This window comes from Balaenoptera musculus, chromosome 12 (genome assembly GCF_009873245.2).
Source record: "Balaenoptera musculus isolate JJ_BM4_2016_0621 chromosome 12, mBalMus1.pri.v3, whole genome shotgun sequence".
In the NCBI taxonomy this organism is placed as follows: domain Eukaryota; kingdom Metazoa; phylum Chordata; class Mammalia; order Artiodactyla; family Balaenopteridae; genus Balaenoptera; species Balaenoptera musculus.
This window is the reverse complement of record NC_045796.1, coordinates 41390783-41413193: the sequence shown is the minus strand read 5'-3', so window position 1 is coordinate 41413193 and position 22411 is coordinate 41390783. Positions and strand designations below refer to the sequence as shown.

The 22411-nt window shown below is 32.8% G+C and overlaps 1 long non-coding RNA gene across 3 annotated transcripts in view; it reads right to left on the bottom strand.

Moving 5' to 3' along the window:
* The window catches only part of LOC118905081, a 296235-nt gene that overhangs the window by 82650 nt on the left and 191174 nt on the right, over nucleotides 1-22411 (bottom strand). For all 3 annotated transcript variants that reach the window (XR_005022156.1, XR_005022154.1, XR_005022157.1), the window contains one exon: nucleotides 17261-17368. This is a non-coding gene — a long non-coding RNA (uncharacterized LOC118905081). The remainder of the gene's footprint in view (nucleotides 1-17260; nucleotides 17369-22411) is intronic.

Below are 22411 nucleotides of genomic sequence, written 5' to 3'. Positions count from 1 at the left end.
TAAGAGAGCCCTCTAAAATGGAGCCAGGAGGCTGTTGAGGAAGTGTGACTCGTGCACATCTCAGCCTGAATGGAATCTGACATTTGACCACTTATTGTCTTAATGCAGGCATCCAGAACATCTATCTGCCCAATGTTACAGAAACTCAAGATACTTATTGGACCCTTACCCCAAATAAGTTGACAACCTATCTCTTAAAGACAAATATTTCTTTTCTTGCTTCAGAGTCAATCATAATTCTCATCAGACAACTTTAGCAGCCATGTGATTTTTGCCTTTATAAGCCCCTGACTCTTTCTCTCCCCTGAAATACTCTTTCGGTTTTACCTGAATCTGTCTCCTGAATTGCAATTCCTAAGACCCCAAATAAACCCTTTCTTATTTGCAGTCTTCAATGTTTTCTTGCTCAACAATGGGATTCTTCTCATTTCTTTCAAAACATCATCAAACGAAGGTGTTTCCAAATAGAGAAAGATGCAAAAACAGGAATGTCATATTAAGAAAAAGGATTTCCTAAAGACTAAATATTCAACATCTGAATAATTATATGTAACAATAAATTCATTTACTGACTATCTCCTATGGTCAAGGCACTGTCCTAAATACTGGAGAGAGATTCACATAGATGACATTCTCCACCCTCAAACAGCACCCATTCTACTAATGGAAACAAACATAAGCATAAGTAACCACGGCATAGAAAGAGCACATTAAAGCACTCTGGCACAAGTGCAAAGGGCTATGGGACAAAAATATGGAAGAAAAGGTTGCACTGAGGCAATAGCACAATGGCAGTTAAACTTGAGTGAGGTCTTGAAGGGTAAGTAGATTTTAATAGGAGGACTATGGGGATAAGTGCATTTCTGTAAAAGATACAGTGAGAAAACTACAGTGTGTACTAGATGAATAGAAATGTATATGGAAAGAAGGGAACAAAGGATAATAGATGGAATATGTGGGTTTGGAACATCATTTGGGAAAGAAATTTAAGGTTAGACTGTGTGGGACTTTGAATTCCATGACAATGACTGTTGAACCTTTTTTGTAAACAGTCAGGAGATGTTTTGCTTACTGCAATGGCTAATCTGTAAGTAGAGTGGTGGTAGATTAATACTTTTCCCTTGAAAAAAATGATACAGTAATATACTCATATACCAACTTATTAAAGTAAGGTTTATCCAAGTAATAAAAATAGTGAAGGAAACATGCTACATCATAGAACATGAATATATGTAGTATGTTTCCTTTGCTATTTTTATTACTTGGGTAAACCATACTTCAGTAAGTTATGGTATAATTCATATCAATTTTCCATAATTATAGAAGAATTACTGAAGTGCAGAAATACACAGGAAATTTGAGGATATTTGGTCAAATCATGTACAGAGTCAATCAAGCTGTGTAATGTTTAGAAGAGTGTGTTCATGGACTTCTTCAAGATAGCATTTTCTGTTTTTTATTTTCTCTTACTAAACATTCCTGGAGGAAAGGAGATAATTTACTTTCTATTTGTATGGACTATAAACATTAAGAAGATGAGCCTTATACACATAAAAGGAAAGTGTTTGAAACAAGTGTTTGTGCTGCTCATTCAGAGTCCCTCATGATTTTCTTTCACAGGCTTCTTGACCTCTACTTCTAGAACTATTTCTATCTGAAAAAAAACTCTTTTCTCTCACGTATTTTTTACTTGTGTTTTTTTTCCCTACAGTATTGGTGTTGAGGAGAGTTCTAATAATAAAAAATTTACTCTTTCAATACATATAGGTAATGAGTACTTTTCAAATGAAGCAAGTTCAAGCATTTGTCCTGGGATTAACACATTGTCATTTATAAAATATTTCCTTTTCTCTCCTAAAGCTACCTTTCACTTTCACAGTAATTTTCTCAAAACTTTTGGATTAGAAGATTAAAAAATACTTTTTCATTTTAATATTTCTTGTCTTTTCTATTATCTGTACCTTGCCAAATTTACATAGTATTTGATTTACAAATTTATATTCTGCCTCATGATTGATCTACTCAAATGGCACCTCATCTTCAGATTAACTATCTGTATCTTGACTTACCAACTAATGCAAAATTAAAACAGTTTAATTTAGTGTGTATGATTAGGTTGACTGGACTTTATTCTATATTGTGTGTCAGAAAGAATTGAATCGCAAATCCAAATGTTTTTAGAATACTTACAAGGTAAATTACGAATGGAGAAAAATGGATGTTGTGATTATATTTTAAGAGGTCTGGGTAGGTGGTAAGATTTATGGTAACATTTTATTATTTACTTATAAAATATTAAGTACATTCTAATATAACATGAACCTTCTTATGAGTCACAAATTAAATAGCTTAGACACACCAGCAGCCTCTCTTTCTTCTTCCCTCTCCTCATTCTTTCTTCTGTACTCCTCAGGAAGAGCAGTCAGACAGGCAGCATTTATGTGTCAAGAGGATGTGGCTGTCTATTCGACAGACCAGATTATTAATAGTTATTTATATTTAAACTTTAGATGTCTAGTCATTTTCTATTTACCTTATGCTGTCTAGTACTTATGATTGAGAACTTCACAAATAGCACTTGAGAATCACAAATAAAGAAATCTCTCTGAGAAAGAATACCTAAAAGAAAATATCCAAAACAAAAATGGCTAAGTGAACAAGTATATCTCACGTATTCTGAGGCCACATGGAAATGTAAAGGAGTGAGGCTGACTTGTACTAAAGAAATAACATTAATTTCAATTTCCCACTAACTGATAGATCATGATGTCAAGGTCATGCGATATTCGATGAAACTATTACTGCAAGTGCCGTATGGAACATATCACATGAGTGTAGCTGCAGTCCTCTGTTATTACAGATATCACTTGGAGTTTGTAATGCCAGAAGGATCAAAGTAGATATATGAATTAAAATGACATGCTCATAAATTTGCAAAATACAAAGCTCATTAGAGTGTATTAACTACTTAGCACTCACAGGTCCCTGGAGTAGAAGGGGCAAAATTATTACTCCTTCAATAGAAAGAAATCTGGAAAGTTCAAGTGATTTTATAATAAATAAAATACAAATCAATGACAAGCACCCAGGGTTCCAACATCCAGGTACTATGACCTTTCTTCACCCCCACCCCTAATTTCCCAGAAATAACTAAGGCAATAGACTGCCTGACCATTTTTTTAGGTCCAAACTCTAAACACTGTGAGGGAAGCTCACCCTCATAAGTGGTCATTATAAGCAACATTAAAAAGTAGAAATAACATTCTCCCTGGCATTCAATCTGCCTGGAATTGAACTCCAGTACAGCCCTCTAGCAGCTATGTAGCCTTTAGCAAATTGTTTAATCTCTCTGAGCCTCAGTTTTGTAAAATAGGCCTGCCTTCACAGGATTTTGGTAAGGATTTGAGGAGGTGTAATTATTTTTGTATATTTGTTTTCAATGCAACTGCTATTAATATTAATTTTAAATGATCATTTAATTAGCCCTTTGAACAACCAAAGGAAGCAAATGATATTCTCCTAATTTTAGTGATATAGACACTGAAGCTTAGAAATGCCAAGTAACTTGTTCAGGATCACACTACTGAGCAGTGACGGGGCCAGTGTGCAACCCCCATATGTATAACTTCAAATCTCTTATTATTTTTTGACTTTAACATGGAAATTCCAGTCCTAACCAGGGAAATATGAAGGTCAAGAATAAACAAAAAGCAAAATGAGACTGGCCTGTTAATTTTAGCTTTCTTTCTTGACTTAAAACAACACTGTTGGGGCTTCCCTGGTGGCGCAGTGGTTGAGAATCTGCCTGCCAATGCAGGGGACACGGGTTCGAGCCCTGGTCTGGGAAGATCCCACATGCCTCAGAGCAACTGGGCCCGTGAGCCACAATTGCTGAGCCTGCGCGTCTGGAGCTTGTGCTCCGTGGCAGGAGAGGCCGCGATAGTGAGAGGCCCGCGCACTGCGATGAAGAGTGGCCCCCGCTTGCCACAACTAGAGAAAGCCCTCGCAGAGAAACAAAGACCCAACACAGCCATAAATAAAATAAATAAATAAATTAAAAAAAAATCATGTTAGTGAGAATAAAGGCTTTAAAAAAAAAAAAAAAAAAAAAAAAAAAAAACACTGTTAAAGGTTAAACCAATAAAGGAAACATTGATGAGGAATGGTATTTTTCCATAGTGCCGGGGTCTTATATATTGCTTAATGTTTAAAAGAGGAAAATATAGCTTTACATTGGAAGAACAGGGCTGATAACCATTGAACTGTGAGCGCTCTCTCAATGGATCACTAGGCATCAGACAACCAGACTTTATGGGGTCCTAATGATCACAGTGTCACATACAAAGGAGCATTCTTGTCAAAATGTTTAATCTGTGGTGGCACCCCATAAACACCTCCTCCCAGTAAAACATCTCAGCAAGCTTTTAGTAGAAATTGCTAGGCTGATTCTAAAATTTATCTGGAAATACAAAGGATCTAGGATAGCCAAAACAATCTTGAAAAGAAAGTTGGAGGGTTCACATTGGCTGATTTCAAGGCTTTTTATAAGGTAACTTTTTTCAAGGAAATGCAGTATCCGTGTAAACAAAGAGAAATAAATCAATCAAACAGAATGGAGAGTCCAGAAGGAGACATGCATATATGATGACTAAATTTCTTAAAAGATGCAGAAGCAATTCTCTAGAGAAAGTATTGTCTTTTTAATAAATGGTGATGGAATTATTGGATATTCTTATGTAAAAATACAACTATAACTTAGATCCATACCTCACACTGTTTATAACTGTTAATGGACTATAGTTCTACAAGTGAAACCTAAAACTATGAAACTAATAGAAGAATACACAGAAGAAAATCTTTATAATTTTAGGTTAGGGAAAGGCTTCATAGAGACAACACCAAACACAATTCACAAAAGAAAAAACAGAAGTTAAATTAGACTTCCTCAAAATTAAAACTTATACTCCTCAAAAGACATCATTAATGAAATTTTAAAAAGAACAACACAGACTGCGGGAGAAAAACAGAGACTGAGGAAAGAAAGTTGAAAATTATATGTTATAGAATTTGTGTCTAGAATATATAAAGAATTCTTAAAGTACGAAAACAACCCAGTTAAAAATGAACAAGATTCATAAATAAGCCTCAAATCAGGATTGAGATAACCTATATTTGGAGTTGTCTGTGTACATGTTGTGTGTGTGTGTGTGTGTGTGTTATTTTCCAAAGGTTATTTTTTTTAAAAAGATCACTCAGGGTAAGGATGTATTTTTCCCCTACCTTACTGCAATAACAACACCCAACTTGCATTCCTTACCTCAATAAAAGTGTCCTTCCTTCCAGGTGCATTGACTCAAAAATAATCCTTATTTTGTTCCCTTCCCTCTTCCTTCATTGCTAGATTCATTTAGTCACCAAATTCTGCAAACTATATCATCAAACTCTCCTTATTATTTATATACCGCCCCATATTTCTACTACCGTTGCACAGTTTTAGAATCCCTCTCATAGTTTCATCTCCTTATCTATAATTTCTCCCCTCTACAATTCCTTTGACCAACTGCAGCAATATTAGTGTTCTAAAATAGGTAGGTGATCATGTAATTAATCTCTGCCTCTGAAATTTCAGGTTGTCTTCAATGTAAAGGGAATGCCTGGTGTTTAAAGCTGTTCATAAATTTTTATTTTTCCTTCCAACTTAGTTTCCTATAACACCTCACTTATTAAATGTATGTGTTAGTCACACGTCAATCTTCTTACAATTGCCTGAATATCTCTTATATATGGATCCTTCATCCAAACTGTATTCTCCAACTATCCATATCTCCAATCTATTATTCCCCAAAATTCCAGTTCAGAGTTCGGCTGTTATTCTCGAATAAGCTTTTGCACATTTCCTCTATTGAAACAAATCTTTCCTTCACATATAATAAACTATGTAATGGCCATTATTATGTTAATATTAATTTTTAACAATGTGTATCTCTCTCATTGAATTGTAAATTCCTAGAGTTTAGGAATCATGTCTTTTGAATCTACATAACCTCCAAATACCCAATATTATACTTAGTAAATATTAAGCACTACATATATTTGTGGTAAATGCAATAACAAAACTAGGTTAGAATCAGCAGTATCCTATTTCTGCCCATCCATTGTTCTCAGAATAAGGTAAATCCTCTTTCTAATAAGAGGTCCTGGAAGTAGATAGGATAACATAGGAGCGATATAGACCACAACAACTGCATTTTGAAACTGCTAGAGCACACAAATGTCATTATTAGTAAAGGTAATTATAATATGTGCAATGTCTTTTGAATGTTCATTGTATCTTTAGAAAATTAAGAATATTTTAATAAAAATTATTTTATTACTCAGTTTTGACCATAAAGATATTGTATTACAATAAAACCTTGTTTTCCCAAATCACATTTACTCCTAAGTAACAGTTTTCTCCAATTCTGTGAATTTTTACTTGAAAATCCAAAATATTAAATGATATATTCATTATTAATTGAACACCGCTCTACCAATAATTTGAAGAAAAAATCAAGAGTGATTATTAGTTACCTTGTTGTGGTTTTACCTGTGTCCAGATCATGGGTGATCTACCAGGACATGAGCTGAACACTGGCTGAACAGAGTAAGAGTGAAATTTCCAGCACAAGTACCTAATGGCACTGTGAAATGTTTTCAAATTTATTTTTCTCTGAAACTCTGTCAACCCCAAACATCTACACGTAACATTTGCAGTGCAGTTGTAGACGTAGATAACTGAATGAAGTGAGCTGCCATTAACTCAGGAAAGAAGAATCTCTCTTGACCTGTCTTCACTCTAGGTGGTAAATCCAGATCTTTAGACATTGTTGCACCCTAACTGTACAGCCCACAGTTTATATGAATATGGATTATCTTTTTGAAAAAGAAGAGACATTTTTTATTCACTTGAAAATTGGAATGCTCAAACTGTCTCTCTCTGGATCATTTTTTTTTTTTTTAATCAGATGCTTTCAATATGTTCTCTAAGGACCACAATGCAATAGAATCCAAGATTATTGTATTCTGGTGTTGCTAAATATTTCACTGGAGGGGAGTAAGAGATATTGGTGAGAAAAAATAGAACAACATGTCTTTTGGATGGTGTGGCAATTGATGTATCATCTTAAAACTGTGCACAAATAAGAGGCACTATAAGGTTATAAATAATAAAGGAACATTATCATTACTCCTGTGGTGGAAACAATCACTCAGCTAAACACCAGTAAAGAACATTAGATTTAAAGTACTTTGCACTGTTTTAATGTAATAGATTCTTTATACATAGGTAGTAAAGGAATCCAATTTGTAAATAAATATTTTTACGAATAGAAACATTTTCTGTATGGTCTACTGCTATAATGCCATAATTTTGTCATCATAATGCAGAGTATAGTGTTAATATGGTGATTCTGTCAGCATAATGGGAAAAGAAAATACTAAGATGACAGTATAAATGGAGGAAATCTTCAAAACTTATAGACCTTCCATCTCTCTTTCAAAGACTGTGTTTATTAGAAAGGTAAATTATAAATACACCTTGTAAAATGCCACACACTGTTGTCACGTCACATCAATAATACTTGGTTCACAAAAAATTTCACAGAAACTACAGTGTTAAAAAGTGATTTTAAGAGTATCTAATGACAAAAATGTTCCTATCTTATCCAGTTCTCACTTTCTCTTTTTATTATTGAAATGTGAATGGCATAATTATGCTAGAAGTGGAGGGCTTACGTGAACAAAGCAGGTTATTTGTAAATTATAAAGTAAGTTTATACAATCCCCTAGTAACATTGCCAAATGCAAATCACCAGATATAATTGGATAGCTTTTCTTTACCTCTATCTCTCTGGGTAATGACTGTGTATGTCTAAGAAGTCTAAGAGAAATTACTAGGGAGCTGAACTACTATTATATGGAATTGAACTACCTGAATTATGAGTTTGAAGATCCTGCCTTCCGTCCCTTTGGCATCCGCACAGGTCAGAATATAAACACCAAATACTCATGAGACAAAAACCTCATTTCGGAGGTGTTATAAACCATTTTGGAAAAATAGAAATAAAAAAGAAGAAATACAACGTCATCCAGGTAGATTGGAGTTTTAGTATGAACAATCTGGCTGTACATGCAGTAGTTTTGATAAATCATACAGTATTCAAGCAGAATTCCCTGTAGCTTACTGAATGTTTCAGAGTGTAAAAGCTCTAATGTACATTTGATGAATTTCATTTTATCACCAGGAGAAACGCTGTCAAACTGCCATTAAACTGAGTTCCTCTCTAAAGTACACAAAAACAACACTTGAAAAATTTAAAAACCAGGCAAAGTAAGTTTCTCTACCACTCATAACATGAAAATGATATGAAGGAAATACTCTCAAGAAGAAGTAATGCCAATGGAGTAGCACAACAAATGTAATTGACTTTTTTTTTGTATTGTTTAAATATGTGTGTATGTGTTCATGTGTGTATCACTACCAAATCACCAAGGAAGAAATTTAAATACTTTTATGTTATCACATTCACTGTAAATTACTTGCAATGCATTTTAATGCATTTTAGACCAACCTTGGGAACACACTAGTCTCTATGAAGAACAAATAAAATCATCAATTTATTAAAATTGATGATTTGCTTTAGGACTAGAAACTAGGTAAGGCAATTATATTACACCTAATTTTTTTTCTACTTGGAAAAGGATTGATGTGTTTTGAATTTTTTCTTAATTTATTTTCCCTATAGAATTTATTCCCTCATGATTTTCTCAAGGAGAAATGCCAAGATAATTGCAATTTAAATAAAATCATGAGAATTATGAATTACCCTAACACCAGTTTGGCGGCCAATAATTAATTAAACAAATCTCTATTAAGTACCTATCATGTGTCAAAGCCGTGTTCAATGTGTTGGTGATACAGTTGTGAAAAAGATAAGTAACATATATATATATAAACATATCTATAAAAACAAACAAGTGAATAAATAAAGACAGAAAATTATTCCTGCTTTGAAGAAAATAAAACAGGGAAATAGGAGAGGGAAAATTACTTCACCAAGGTGCTCAGGTCTTCCCTGAAATCAAAGACAAGAATAATGATAGACAGCTATGTAAGTATCTGGTGGAAGAGTGTTCCTGGTAGAGTAGAGAAAAAACAAAGATCCTTGGCAGGTATAAGTTGGCTAAATGTGAGGAACAGAAAAATATGCCAATAGAGTATAATGAAGGATGAAAAGAGAAGACTAGATCAAAGACATGGGCAGAGGCTGATTCTATAAAGACTTGAAAGGTATGATATAGAGATTGAGTTTTATTCAAATGTCAATGGCAAATTGATATAATTCTGATTTTTAAAAGATCATTATGGCAAATAGACATAACCAAACTGTACTGGGGAATCAATGAAACCAATTAAGAAGCTGTTGTGTCAGTCAAAAGAAGAGATGATGGTAGTTTGGACTGGAGAGATAACAGAAAAATAATGTCATCAAAGTTGACACATATTTTGGAGACAGAGATGACATAACTTTCGTATAGATTATATGAGATGGTGTTCATGACCCAAAGGAAGAACTAAAACACAGTTTTTAGGTTTGGAGATTGAACTACTGGATAGATATGATGCCATACATAGAAATGTGAAAGTTCCACTCCTGATAATGGTGAAGTAGTTCATATTATGTCAACCCTCCTTTAGACAATAAATGTAACTCTGGATAAAATTAAGAAAAATCAAGTATGTGAAAGTACTGGAACATGAACAAAATCAGAAAGAAAGTACAGGGAAATTGATAACTGAAAGAAATGGAACAGAATGAATTTTCCACTTTTATGGCTTTTTGGAAGGGGATACTCCCCAGTCAGTATCTTATGGGGACAGCCAAAACTCAGGGAGAATACTGTTAAGTGATTGGTTGAGGAATCAGAGGACAGAGTTTCAGGACAATTCAGAAGCTGGGAATTGGGACATCCATAAAAGAGAGAGCCACAAAGAGAGAACCTCATATACTGGATATAAGTTCTGAACAAAAGTATAGCAAATTCCTGAATTATATGTTAATGAGGTGAACTCAAAGCATCCCACTAAGGCTAGAAGAGCTAAGAGAAGTTTCAGCTGGTGCCAAAAGGAAGAGAGTTTGAAGTTTGACTTCAACTAACTTAAATGCTAAATAAATAAAAATTTTAAGTCACAACAATATTTAGAGAAACACAAGAGAATATAGAATCTTTGTATGTATAATTCATAATGTCCAGGATAAAATCCAAAGCAAAATAGACAATTAAAGAAAAGAGGAAATATGACTTCAGTCAAGGGAAAAAGAGCAATTTATGGAGACTTAGAGATGACTAAGACAAGATTTTTGAATTATTAGAGAGGTTTTAAAGATGTTATTGTAAGCATGCACAGGAACATAAAGGAAAACACACACACAACAAATGAATAGATAGGGAATCTCAGAGGAGAGTGAGAAAATACAAAAAGGACCAAATTGGAATTCTAGTATGGATAAAAATATATGTAATATATAAAAAATACTGAATGGGTTAAACAAAACATTGGAAATAGAAGAAAGAGTCGGGTTCCTTGATAAGAAATCAATAGAAATTTTAAAATGCAAAAAAGGAGAAAAATGCAGAATAAATAAACAGTCTTGGTAGCTTATTAAAAATACCAAATATTTTAACTTACGCATAACCAGAGCTCTAGGAGATGATAAAAGAGAAATGAGGCAGAAAAAATATTTAAAAGAACAATAGCAGATAATTTCCAAAGTTGGTGACAGAAAATTAAAATATGATTAACACACAAGCACCAAGAAGGTATAAATATAAAGAAAGCCATACTGAGGCACATCATACTGAAACCCCTAAAAAACAAAGATAAAGTGAAAAGCTTGAAAGCAGCCCCCAAAATATGTTACATTAAGTGAAAAAAATGATATGAAGAACTTCAGACTGCTATGGAATGATGACCTAAAAGTGCTGAATTTAAAACAAAAACGAACTGTCAATATTGAATTCTATATTCAGTGAAGGCATCCTTCAAAAACGAGGGCAAGATATCTTCATATAAACAAAGCCCAGTAGAATTTGTTGCCAGCAGAGCTGTATCATAAAAAATGTCAAAAGAAATTTTTCAGCATAAAATAAGACCAAATGAAAACTCAGATTCTTAGGAAGGAATGGAAAATGCCGGAAGTGGTAAATGTATGTGGAAACATAAAGTATTATTATCTCAATTTCTTTAAAAAACCTTTGAATTTAAGAAAAATATATAACTTTATATTGTGAAGTTTATAGATGTAATACTTTAGCCTAAAAGATGTTTAAGGACTATATAAAACTAGTCATAATATTCTTAAATTTTATGTGAAATGGTACAAAATTAAGTCTAAATTAGAACTATGGAAAGTTATGAAAGTATATTTTAATCCCTAGAGCAGCCAGTAAAAGGAATGCAAATAGGTATATGTTAAAAAGCTGTTAGGGAAATTAAATGCTAAAAAGTACTCAATTAGCCAAAAATAATATATACAATAAAAACAGAAGAAAAAATCTATGGGACAATAAAAAACCCAGAACAAAATGATACAAGTAGAATCTACTCAATAATTGAATATCAGGAATCAGACTCTGCCTCCAAATTTGCATCAATTGAACAAGACAGTCTCCATGTTGAGATACCTTCAGTCAACAAAACCCAGTCATGTTATAGTGCCTTGGACTCAAATATGACAGACAACTAAAAATAACTAGATACTTGAGCGAAACCTCTAATTTTAAAGATAGTAATCAAAAACAATCAAAACAACAGCAACAAAGAGAGGAAGAAATTTGGAGGAAATTCAGAGAATGTAAGGAGAAAAATAAAAGATAAGAGAAAATGCATTCAGAGCAGAAAAATGAAAATTCAAGAGGATAAAATAAAAGTTGTACTCAAAGATTTGAAAGATAAAGTTGAAAAATCTCATGAAAAGCAGAACCTATAGAGATAGAAAAAAAAAAAAAATATATATATATATAATTTCCAGAATGAGGAGACATTGTGGAACTTGAGGGAGGAAATTGTTCAAAAATAATGCAATACGCCAAATTTTAAAATCCTAGGAATTAAGGGAACAATTGGCCACATTTTAAGGAATTACTGCTGCTTAGCCCAATACATGTAAAAAGATTCACAACTCAGGATAAGACCATGAAATTAAAAAAAAAAAAAAAAATTCCAGGTAAAAATAGTATCCAAAAACCTGCCAGAGAGAAAGAGTGGAGAGAAAGGTCACATGACAAGTATTAGTAATCAGAATGGTGTCTGATATCACCACAGCAACACCAAATTCTATTTTTTTTAATGAAGCAATATCTTGACAATCGTAAGGAAGAATACCCAGATGAACTGTCAATCAAGTCTAAGGGTAGACTTTTCATATATGTCAGGACTCAAAATAGTTTCTTCTCATGAACCATTTCTCTGGAAGCAGCTAGGGGATCTCTTTTCCCAAATTGGAGGAAAAAAACAAAGGAAATCTACTGAATGCTAAGTCCCATGTCTTTAGTTGTGAAGCAGGAGAAGAAATCAACCACCGCAGAACAAAGCAGAGTGGGAAGGTGGTGAAAGGAAAACCTCCAAAAAGAAAGAAAAAAAGAAGAAAAAGGAGGAGGTGAGCAAACTGAGATGTCTTGACATATTCGATCATATTGAGAAACTTTAAGGTTCAAGGGGAAAATTGGCATTGAAGTCATTAAATTAACTATAGGAAAAACCAAAAAGTTGAATAATAAAGAAAATGTAATCATACTATACAATAGGTTACTAAAAGCAATATTTTATTATATTAATAACACAAACACTAAATATTGATTTAAGAAGTTTGTATATATATACGAGTATGTGTGAACTGGCAGTATGTGAGAGAGCCAGATACTTATTTTCTAGTTTAAGAAGTGAAAAGTCATGTTCAAATTGAAATGTCAATACAGATCAATACAGAGAAGCATAAAATAATATAGGAATGGAGAAGAAAATAAAAGGATGGAAGCTTTCTTTAGAGCTTAGGAAAGTGTGAGTTCAGGTAGAGAGTATGGGGGGCAATGAATTACTGTTTTTCATTATAAACCCTAAAATACTATCTTAAAATACTTTCCGAATACTTTAAAAAAATAAGCACATATAATGTTTTCTTAGAAATATAAATTTTAACATTATATTTGATTCAGCATTTCCACTTCTGGGAATTTATCCTAAAAAAGATTATTTCAAAGTAGAGTAAAGGTAGAGATGTTTAACTGTCTATAACAGGAAAATTTGGAGGGCAACTTACATTACTAATAAAGTTTCAGTAAAATGCATTTTATTCAGCCCTTAAAAATAATGTCAGAAGATAATATTTAATGACATGGAAAATTCTTTATAAATATATATTATCATCATTTAAAATTATATATATACATATCTATAGCATTTTAAATCTTATATAATTTTATATATATATACATATGTGTATATACACTCTCACTAATCATCATTTTCAATGTTTCAGACCTGTTCCACTCTCTTCAAAAGTCTGACTCCCCCCTTTGTCACTGAATTTTTTACAGACAAATTTGACTTCTATTCCACAAAGATAGTAGAAAATGTAAAATAAGCTACACCACCACATTTCCCACCAAGTTAAGTCATCTTGGATCCTACCCATCCTCCTTTCCTATTACAGTGAACAGAATACCTTTCTCCAATGGAAGATTAATTCCTCCTGTGTCATCTGAATCCCATATCTTGTCATCTTTCTGAATTTCTACTCCCTATTTGATATTTCTTCTCTTTCTACAACTTCTTTTTAATCTTTACTGTGTCCTTCCAATAAGCATTCATACATGCTCTAATCTTTTCCATCTTACACAAACAAAACACACACACACACATACATATACCTTTCTGGTGCGAATTGAGGTATCACATATGCACCTCAAATTAGGTACCTAATTTGAGGTGCATGTGTGTGCATTTTGTGCACCCCTATGAAACTTGGCTCATCCAAGTTAAGGTTTCTGCATCCATCCAGTGTTTTTTCTGAATGAAATGGCACATAAACAAGTAAACATTCAGTAATGCTTAATTTTTTTTCTAACATATCCATCCTGACGGAACAAATTCACATTTTCCAGACAAGCATAAATTGACTGTACATTGCAATTTTTCTTTTATGGAATACCATTCTAAGTTTTAGTTTCAAATAAAGCATCAAATCTTAAATGTGAGTTAAGCTTGAAATTCAAAAATAATACTAAGAGTTTAATCAAACTAGATTGATAAAGAGAGATACGTTCCAGATTTGCATGAATTGGTTGGATACAATGTGCTTGAAAGTAACAAAAAATCAACCAACCAAACAACAAATAAAAAATAAAAAAATGTCTTCTGACAAATATAATCCTCAATTATATACATAGAGATAATGCTGAAGCCTTTTTCTGTGCTAAAATGAATGGTTTTGAATCAAATGGAACCACTAAAACTAAAATGTTCAGAGAAATCCCAGATTACCTATCTTACTTTTCAATAATAAAAAAAGCTTATTTTGCATAGAGAAATTTTATGCAACATAAACTTAAATTGCCTAGAATCTGTGCAACAGAAAAAATAGGTGGTGTACAGCATGAAGCTTCCTCAGTTATCAACATCTTTGGAAATGAAGCTCCTCCAAGCATGCTGTAAATACCTGTTTTGTGAAATGCTTCCTTGCTATACAGTCAAAATGTCAATGTTGATGCTCAACAATATTATGGTGTGTATTTACTGCCTCGTAAAGTTAAACTAACTATGTGTTGGCCATGGCGATGATGGAAACTTATCTTAACGCGATTTATAGTGGTGCTAATTCTGCTGGGGTCCCATGCCACAACAGGATGAGGTAGTAATGCAGTCATTAATTAGAAGGATGAAACAGACTTTTCACATGTGGCTCAGAGCCCAACTTTAATTACCCTTTGGCGTCAAGGCCTCTAGTAGGATTATTTCTCCAAGTAGTTTCTTAGGTTGCTGACAGTGTCTTATATACTTGACAGACTCCGATAAGGCAATGGCAATGGTTTCACTACTTGTATTCTTAAATTTCATCTTAAGATAATGAGGAGTACTTAGCTGGCTGGTTGGAAATGATTTAAACTTTCGTTGGCAGCCTTACATGAGACACTGCAAATTATTTATAGACTTATATGTAAAATCAATTCTATGCTGTTATATTTTCTTCTGTAGTTGTGATATTGGTAGCCATCCATATTTATAGCATGAAAGGCTGATTTCAGAATACTAACTATCAAGCCTCAGTACTCATAAATCCTCCACCAATAAAACCCCAATCTGGTAATAATATTACGAGTAAATCTAATAATATGAATGGACATATACTGAGGACTCACTATGTGCTAGGCAGTGTTCTACGTGTTTTAATATATTATGTCATTTATATCTCTGCCAACATCTGTTGGGGTAAGTTTTATTATCATCTCTATTTTAGAGATTCCCAGAGGCACAAAGAGGTTCAGTAACTTTCCCAAACTCTCACACCAATGGAGTAACAGGTCTGGCAGGCTTGAATTAGTATGCACTCTCTTTTTCTGCACCTTTGGATCAGTTTAAAAATGTCCACGGAGACCTATATTCAATATCCTATGATAAACCATAATGGAAAAGAATATTAAAAAAAGAATGTATATATATGTATAACTGAATCACTTTGCTGTATAGCAGAAATTGAACCATTGTTAATCAACTATATTTCAATTTTAAAAAATGAAAAAATAAATACACACTGCTCTAAGGTGTCATTTCTTTTATGATTAGTCAGTGGGAAGAAACACACACAGATCGTCACAGATTCATAATGATATCTGCAATAAAAATTCAATGCCACAATTAAACACATAAGAAAACATAGGGGAAAACTTCATGGCATTGGATTTGGCAATGCTTTCTTGGATTTGACACCAAAAGCACAGGCAACAAAAACAAAGATAGATAAACTGGACAACATCAAAATTATTAATAGTCATTTCTCCAAAGAAGATATACAAATGGCAAATAAGCACATGAAAAGAAGCTAAACATTACTAATCATAGAGAAACGTAAATCAAAACCGAAATGAGATACCACCTCACACCCCATTAGGGTGGCTACTATCAAAAAAAGAGAAAGGAAAGGAAAGGAAAGGAGAGGAGAGGAGAGGAAAGGGAGAAAGAAAGAAGAAAGAAAAAGATAACAAGTGTTGACAAGGATGTTGAGAAATTGGAACAGTTGTGCTGCTGCTGGTGGAAATGTAAAATGGTGCAGCCACTGAGGAAAACAGGGTGGTGGTTCCTCAAAAATTAAAGAGAGGATTACTATGTGATGCAGCCATTCCACTTCTGGGAAATACTCAAATGAATTGAAAGCAGAGACTTGAACACCTGTGTTCACAGCAGCATTATTCACAATAGCCAAAATGTGGAAACAACCCAAGTATCCATCAATTAATGAATGGATTAAAAAATGTGAAATACATATATATATATATACACACACACACACATATATATATATATAATATGGATATTATTCAGCCTTAACAAAAAAGGAAATTCTGACACATTCTACAACATGAGGATGAACCTTGAAGTCATTAGGCTAAATTAAACAAGCTGGTCACAAAAGGACAGGTACTGTATAATTCCACTTATATGAGGTACCTAGAGTAGTCAAACTCGTAGAGACAGACAGTATAATGGTGTTTGCCAGAGGCTGGTGGTAGGGCAGAATAAGGAGTTATTATTTATTGAGTATGGAGTCTCAGTTTGGGAAGATGAAAGTTCTGGAGATGGATGGTGGTGATGGTTGCACAACAACGTGAATGTACTTAATGCACTGAACTGTACACTTAAAAATGTTTAAATATCAACAGTTTTACACACTGCCGCATCCTATAATACACAAAAGTGTTTTGAAATTACATCTGTAGTACAAATAAAAACTAACCTACTAACTTAAGCTCAATTATTCTTGCACTTTTTTGTTCTATAAAATAATATGAAATATGAAACAGTGCACCAGTTAAAATACCAGGTTGACAAGATATTTGAATTAATTCATATTTATTTCTGTTTGTAAATAATTTTTTCTTACTTAATTTTTTTTTTAATATTTAAAATATCGTTAGAATGTAAAAGAAAAAACATATGGGAACTTACGCACAGAGAAGTCTTGCTGTCATCTCAATGCCTTCTACCCCATTCCCATCGCTCCTGTATCCTTTAAGCTTTTTCATTAGTTTCTGGTTTATCTATTGTTTTCTTTTCCTAAAAACAGGAAAACACACATATTTATTTGTGAACAATTTGGGATATAATTGGCAAATATAACTGATATACAATAAGCAGCATGCTTAAATTTGGTAAGTTTGACATAATATAAATTTGATGTATTTGGCACATTGGCTTATGAAATCATCACCATGATCAAGATAATAAATATGTTTATTGCCTCCAAAAGTTTTCTCATGTGACTTTATAATGCCTCCCTTTTGACCTTCTCCATTTACTACCCATCACAAGGCGACAACTGATTTGCTTTCTCTCTCACTATGGACGTGATGGGCAGGATACTAAAATGACATTCTTTGAGTGACGCCCTTTATAATCTTGTCTCCTGATGTGTGAGCAGAACCTGTGACTTGCTTCTAGCCAACAGCATATGGAAAAGGTGATGAGATAATCACTGCCTTGATTATGTTATGTTATGTAAGACAATACATCTTAGCAAAGTAGAGTGACTCTTTTGCTAGCTTTGAAGAAGTAAGCTGCTTCGTGGTATGTTTTAAGAGGGCCACATGATGAGAAACTTGGGGTGGGGTGTAGAGTATGAGAGCTCTAAGAACTGAGAGTGCCAAATAGAAGAATTTCAGTCTCACACCTATAAGGAAATGAATTTGGTCATCAACCAAGTGAGCTTGGAAGAGGACCCTGAGCCTCAGATGAGCCACTAGACCTTACTGATACCTTGATTACAATCTTGTGATATCTTAAACAGAGGATCAAGTTAAGCCATGTTAGAACTCCTGACACATGGAAACTGAGATAATAAATGTATGCTGTTTTAAGATGCTAAATTTGTGGTCATTTATCATTTATCAACAGAAAAGTTATGCATTTCATTTTGTAGAATTTTATATAAATGGAATCATATAGTATATATCAATTTCTGTCTGGCTTCTTTCACTCAGTATAACTATTTTGAAATCCATGTTATTGCATGTATCAATAGTTCATTCCATTTTATTATTAAGTAATATTCCATTGAGTTACTACATCACAATTTGTTCATCCATTCACCTGTTGATGAACATTTGGGTTGCTCCAGTTTTTGGCTATTACAAACGAAGCTGCTACAAACTCTCATGCACAAGTCTTTATATGGACGATGTTTTCTTTTTCCTTGGGTAGAAACCAAGAAGTGAAATGGCTAGATGATATGGTAGTGTATATTTGTTAAAGTGGTTGTACTAGTTTACATTCCCACCAACAGTGTGTGAGAGGTTCAGCTCCTCTGCACTACCACCAACACTTGGTATGGTCAATCTTTTAAATTTCAGCCATTCTAATAGGTGTATATGGATATCTCATTATTGTTTTAATGTGTTTCCCCAATGACTTATGATGTTTAATTTTGTTTGAATTTTCAGTTCACGTTTCTGTTAGTCTATGCTCTTCAGTGTCTCCATAGCTTCTCTCACATAGCAGTTTATATAGATGTGTTTATACTAATAATTATAGTGGTTTCATATTTACTTTAGCTGTTTTTTTACTTCTTCTATTCCTTTCTATCCTGGGGCTTCCTTAACAACAAGAATTATTTCCACTTACATAGCACTAGCACACAATATGAGATAAGCAAATTATATCATTGGATATTATTATTTATTTTAATTTATTTATTTTACTTTCTGAAACATAATTATTATTAAAGAAAATAAGATTTTTATACTGTTTGCAACACCTAGCACAATCCTTGAGTGGAAATTGTTTAAGTGATGGCCTTAAAAGGCTGAATGAATCTTTTACAAAATTTTTAAAATTAATATAATCGATCATAGTGTTAAGACTCATTATATTTCCCTATTCCTGAAAAAACAACTTTTAAGTAGTACTATTTAGTAGTACTATTAATAGTACTACTATTTAATCACTATACAATAAAAAAAATTCCCTCCCTATAGCTGGATAAAATCTTTACTACATTTGATTAAAAATATAAAATGAAACAAAATGTATTGTGTTTATATTGGATCAGTGAAAATCCTTGAGGATCTTTTGCTGAAGTACTCAATGATTCTTTAAACTAGTATGTCTGTCTGTTAGGAAAGAAGATAAAAATATAAATGTTTTGCACTGCTGATTTATAATTCTGGGCAAATTTGTTGTGTTGCTAAATATGGTGGCCTAGTTTACAGAAAAACAGAAGCTGTTTATAAGTTGTCAAATTAACAGATCTAAATTAAACCTTCCAAAGACACTAATAACAGCTGTGCTTTTAAATATTTTTTTGAGCCATTGCAGTCTGCATAGAAACATGTGGTGTGGCAGCTACTGCAGTGAGTTCTATATAGGATGACTTTAGAAAAAAAAAAGGAAGGGGTTGTTATGTTTTTAACTTGAAACTAAATATTTATGAAGGTATTATATGAGATGGGGTGCTGAGATATATTTAGGAAGTGTCATGACCCTTACATTTAAGTGAGAGATGTATTTATATCAACCTTATTATTGTATTATAACACTTTGTGTAGCACGTTATGGATAATTGTGGAGCAACCAACTTAAAACATTTTCAAGAGGAAATTTACATTCTGAATTTCTACATTGCTAGTAGTAAATTAATCTAAAATAAATAAATGTCTGTAGAGTGTACTTAAATCATCACATAGTTTACTTACTTATAATGCTTTCTGAAAGTAACACAGACTCTCCTCCAGTTGACCATTAATGAGGGGAGGCTTAATAAAGCTGAAAGCAGTGACTCCTATTAGTAGAGTAAGAGCTGAAATCAGTTTAAGACACTGTTCAGTTTATTTTAAAAGTATGTTTGATTGAAGTGTCTTAACTGATTATATTATTGGGTTGGCCAAAAAGTTCGTTCGGGTTTTTCCTTAACTCCTTAATGGAAAAACCCAAACAAACTTTTTGGCCAACCCAATACTATTGTGCAGACAATTCCATTGTCACTGTAGTAAACCTATATCTTTCACTTTGCTTAGTTATAAATATATGCTTTTTCCTTTCATCTGTTACTTATTACAGGTCATTTGTATTTGACAATTATGAGAACACAGGTAACAATATATGCCCATATTCACTATATACGTAAAATACTAATCATAATTTTCTTTTTCTTTTTGGAGATTTTTTCTTTTGTCTTGGTGTATCATGTAAAAAATGCAATATAAATAATTTTTTTTATTTGGAGAGAAAGGGCCAAAAAAAGGAAAAGCCTGTGCATTATGTTTTCTAGTTATTTTGTATTTTTATAATGTTTTAATTTTCCTCAAATTTGAGAATAAGATGTATTAAATGTAACATAATTGCCAGTAGATCTCAAATTCTTTTTAAGGCAAGTAAAATGTACTAAATATAATAACTATGATTCAGTTATGCCATTATTACAGGTTGTGAAATGTAATACAATTTAACTTAATTTCAACACTACGTTATGTTCAAGGTAATATGCCACTTGACATAAATTAGAGAATCAGGGAAAACATTTGCATTATTCTAGAGTCTATACACTAATTCTCCATAACTTAAAGAATCACATTAAGAATAGCAATAAATCCAAAAAGTGCAAAGCAATGAAGGAAGCATTTTTAAAACCTTAGTTCTTCAATCATTTTAGCTTGAATAAATTTAAGGCATTGTTGGCTGAAGCCTCTTATTTGTCCGCAAGTCTACACTTAATACAAAATTACTCACTCAAATATGCATATAAATGTACCAGAGAAAATGACACATTAATTGTAATTTTATAGGTTAATGAAATATCTGGAATAATTTCAGAAATGCAGATTATTTGGAGGTTTCTTTTGGATATCTGGTTCCTGCTGAGTGCTTTGTGAGGAAAAAAGTGATTTACATGCCTTCATGCTATCTTCTAATTAAATCTAAATTGGAACTCCCATGATTAATCAAAATTAGAATTATTTTATATTTTTACAAGGTAACATATCTTACAATTATATATTATAAAGCAGATGATCTGTTTTAGAAACTCTGCATTTTGTTGTATTTCTTTGGAGAGTGTTGAGTTTATTCTTAACAGGTAGTTAAATTATTGACAGATCTTGACTTTCTAGAGGCTTAGTATGGGGTTTCATTTGGGAGTGTTGACTGGCCTTCCCTTTTTATTTTTTGTTCTGTCCAAGTTCAGATTTTATATCAATTTTATGTTCGTCTCAGATTATGAAGAGTATTTCCACTCCTATCCTCTGAAATGTGTATAAAAGAGTGAAATAAACCTTACCTTGAATGTTTGATAGAACTGACTATAATTTCATCTGGACCTTGTGATTACTTATGGAATGATTTTCTCTTCTGATTCAACTTCTGGAATTGTTAGAGTGACAATAAAAATTTTGTTTAATTATACATCTATATTATTATGACAATTTCCTTTAACTTTTCTAGTTTGTTATAGAATTTTGTTATTCTTTTTAATCTCTGCTTTATATGTACTTATTACCCTATTCTTTTTCTAACCATTTTTTGCTTGAGGTATAGTTTTTTGTTTTGTTTGTTTGTTTGTTTTGGCTGTGCCACACAGCTTGTAGGATCTTAGTTCCCCTACCAGGGATTGAACCCGGGCTCTCAGCAGTGAGAGCGCAGACTCCTAACCACTGGACTGCCAGGGAGTTCCCTGAAGTATAGTTAATTTACAATGTTTTGTTTGTTTCAGGTGTACAGTAAAGTGATTCAGTTATGTGTATATGTTCTTTTTCAGATTTGTTTCCATTACAGGTTATTACAAGATATTGTATATACTTCCCTGTGCTATGCAGTAGGTCCTTGTTGTTTATCTATTTTATACGTAGTAGTGTGTATATGTTAATCCCAAATTCCTAATTTAACTCCCCCCCCTCCCCCTATTCCCTTTGGTAACCATAAGTTTGTTTTCTATATCTGTGAGTCTATTTTTGCTTTGTCAATAAGTTCATTTGTGTCATTTTTTTTTAGATACCACATATAGGTGACATCATGATATTTGTCTTTGTCTGACTTACTTCACTTAGTATGATAATCTCTAGATCCATCCATGTTGCTGCAAATGAAATTCTTTTTTATTGCTGAGTAATA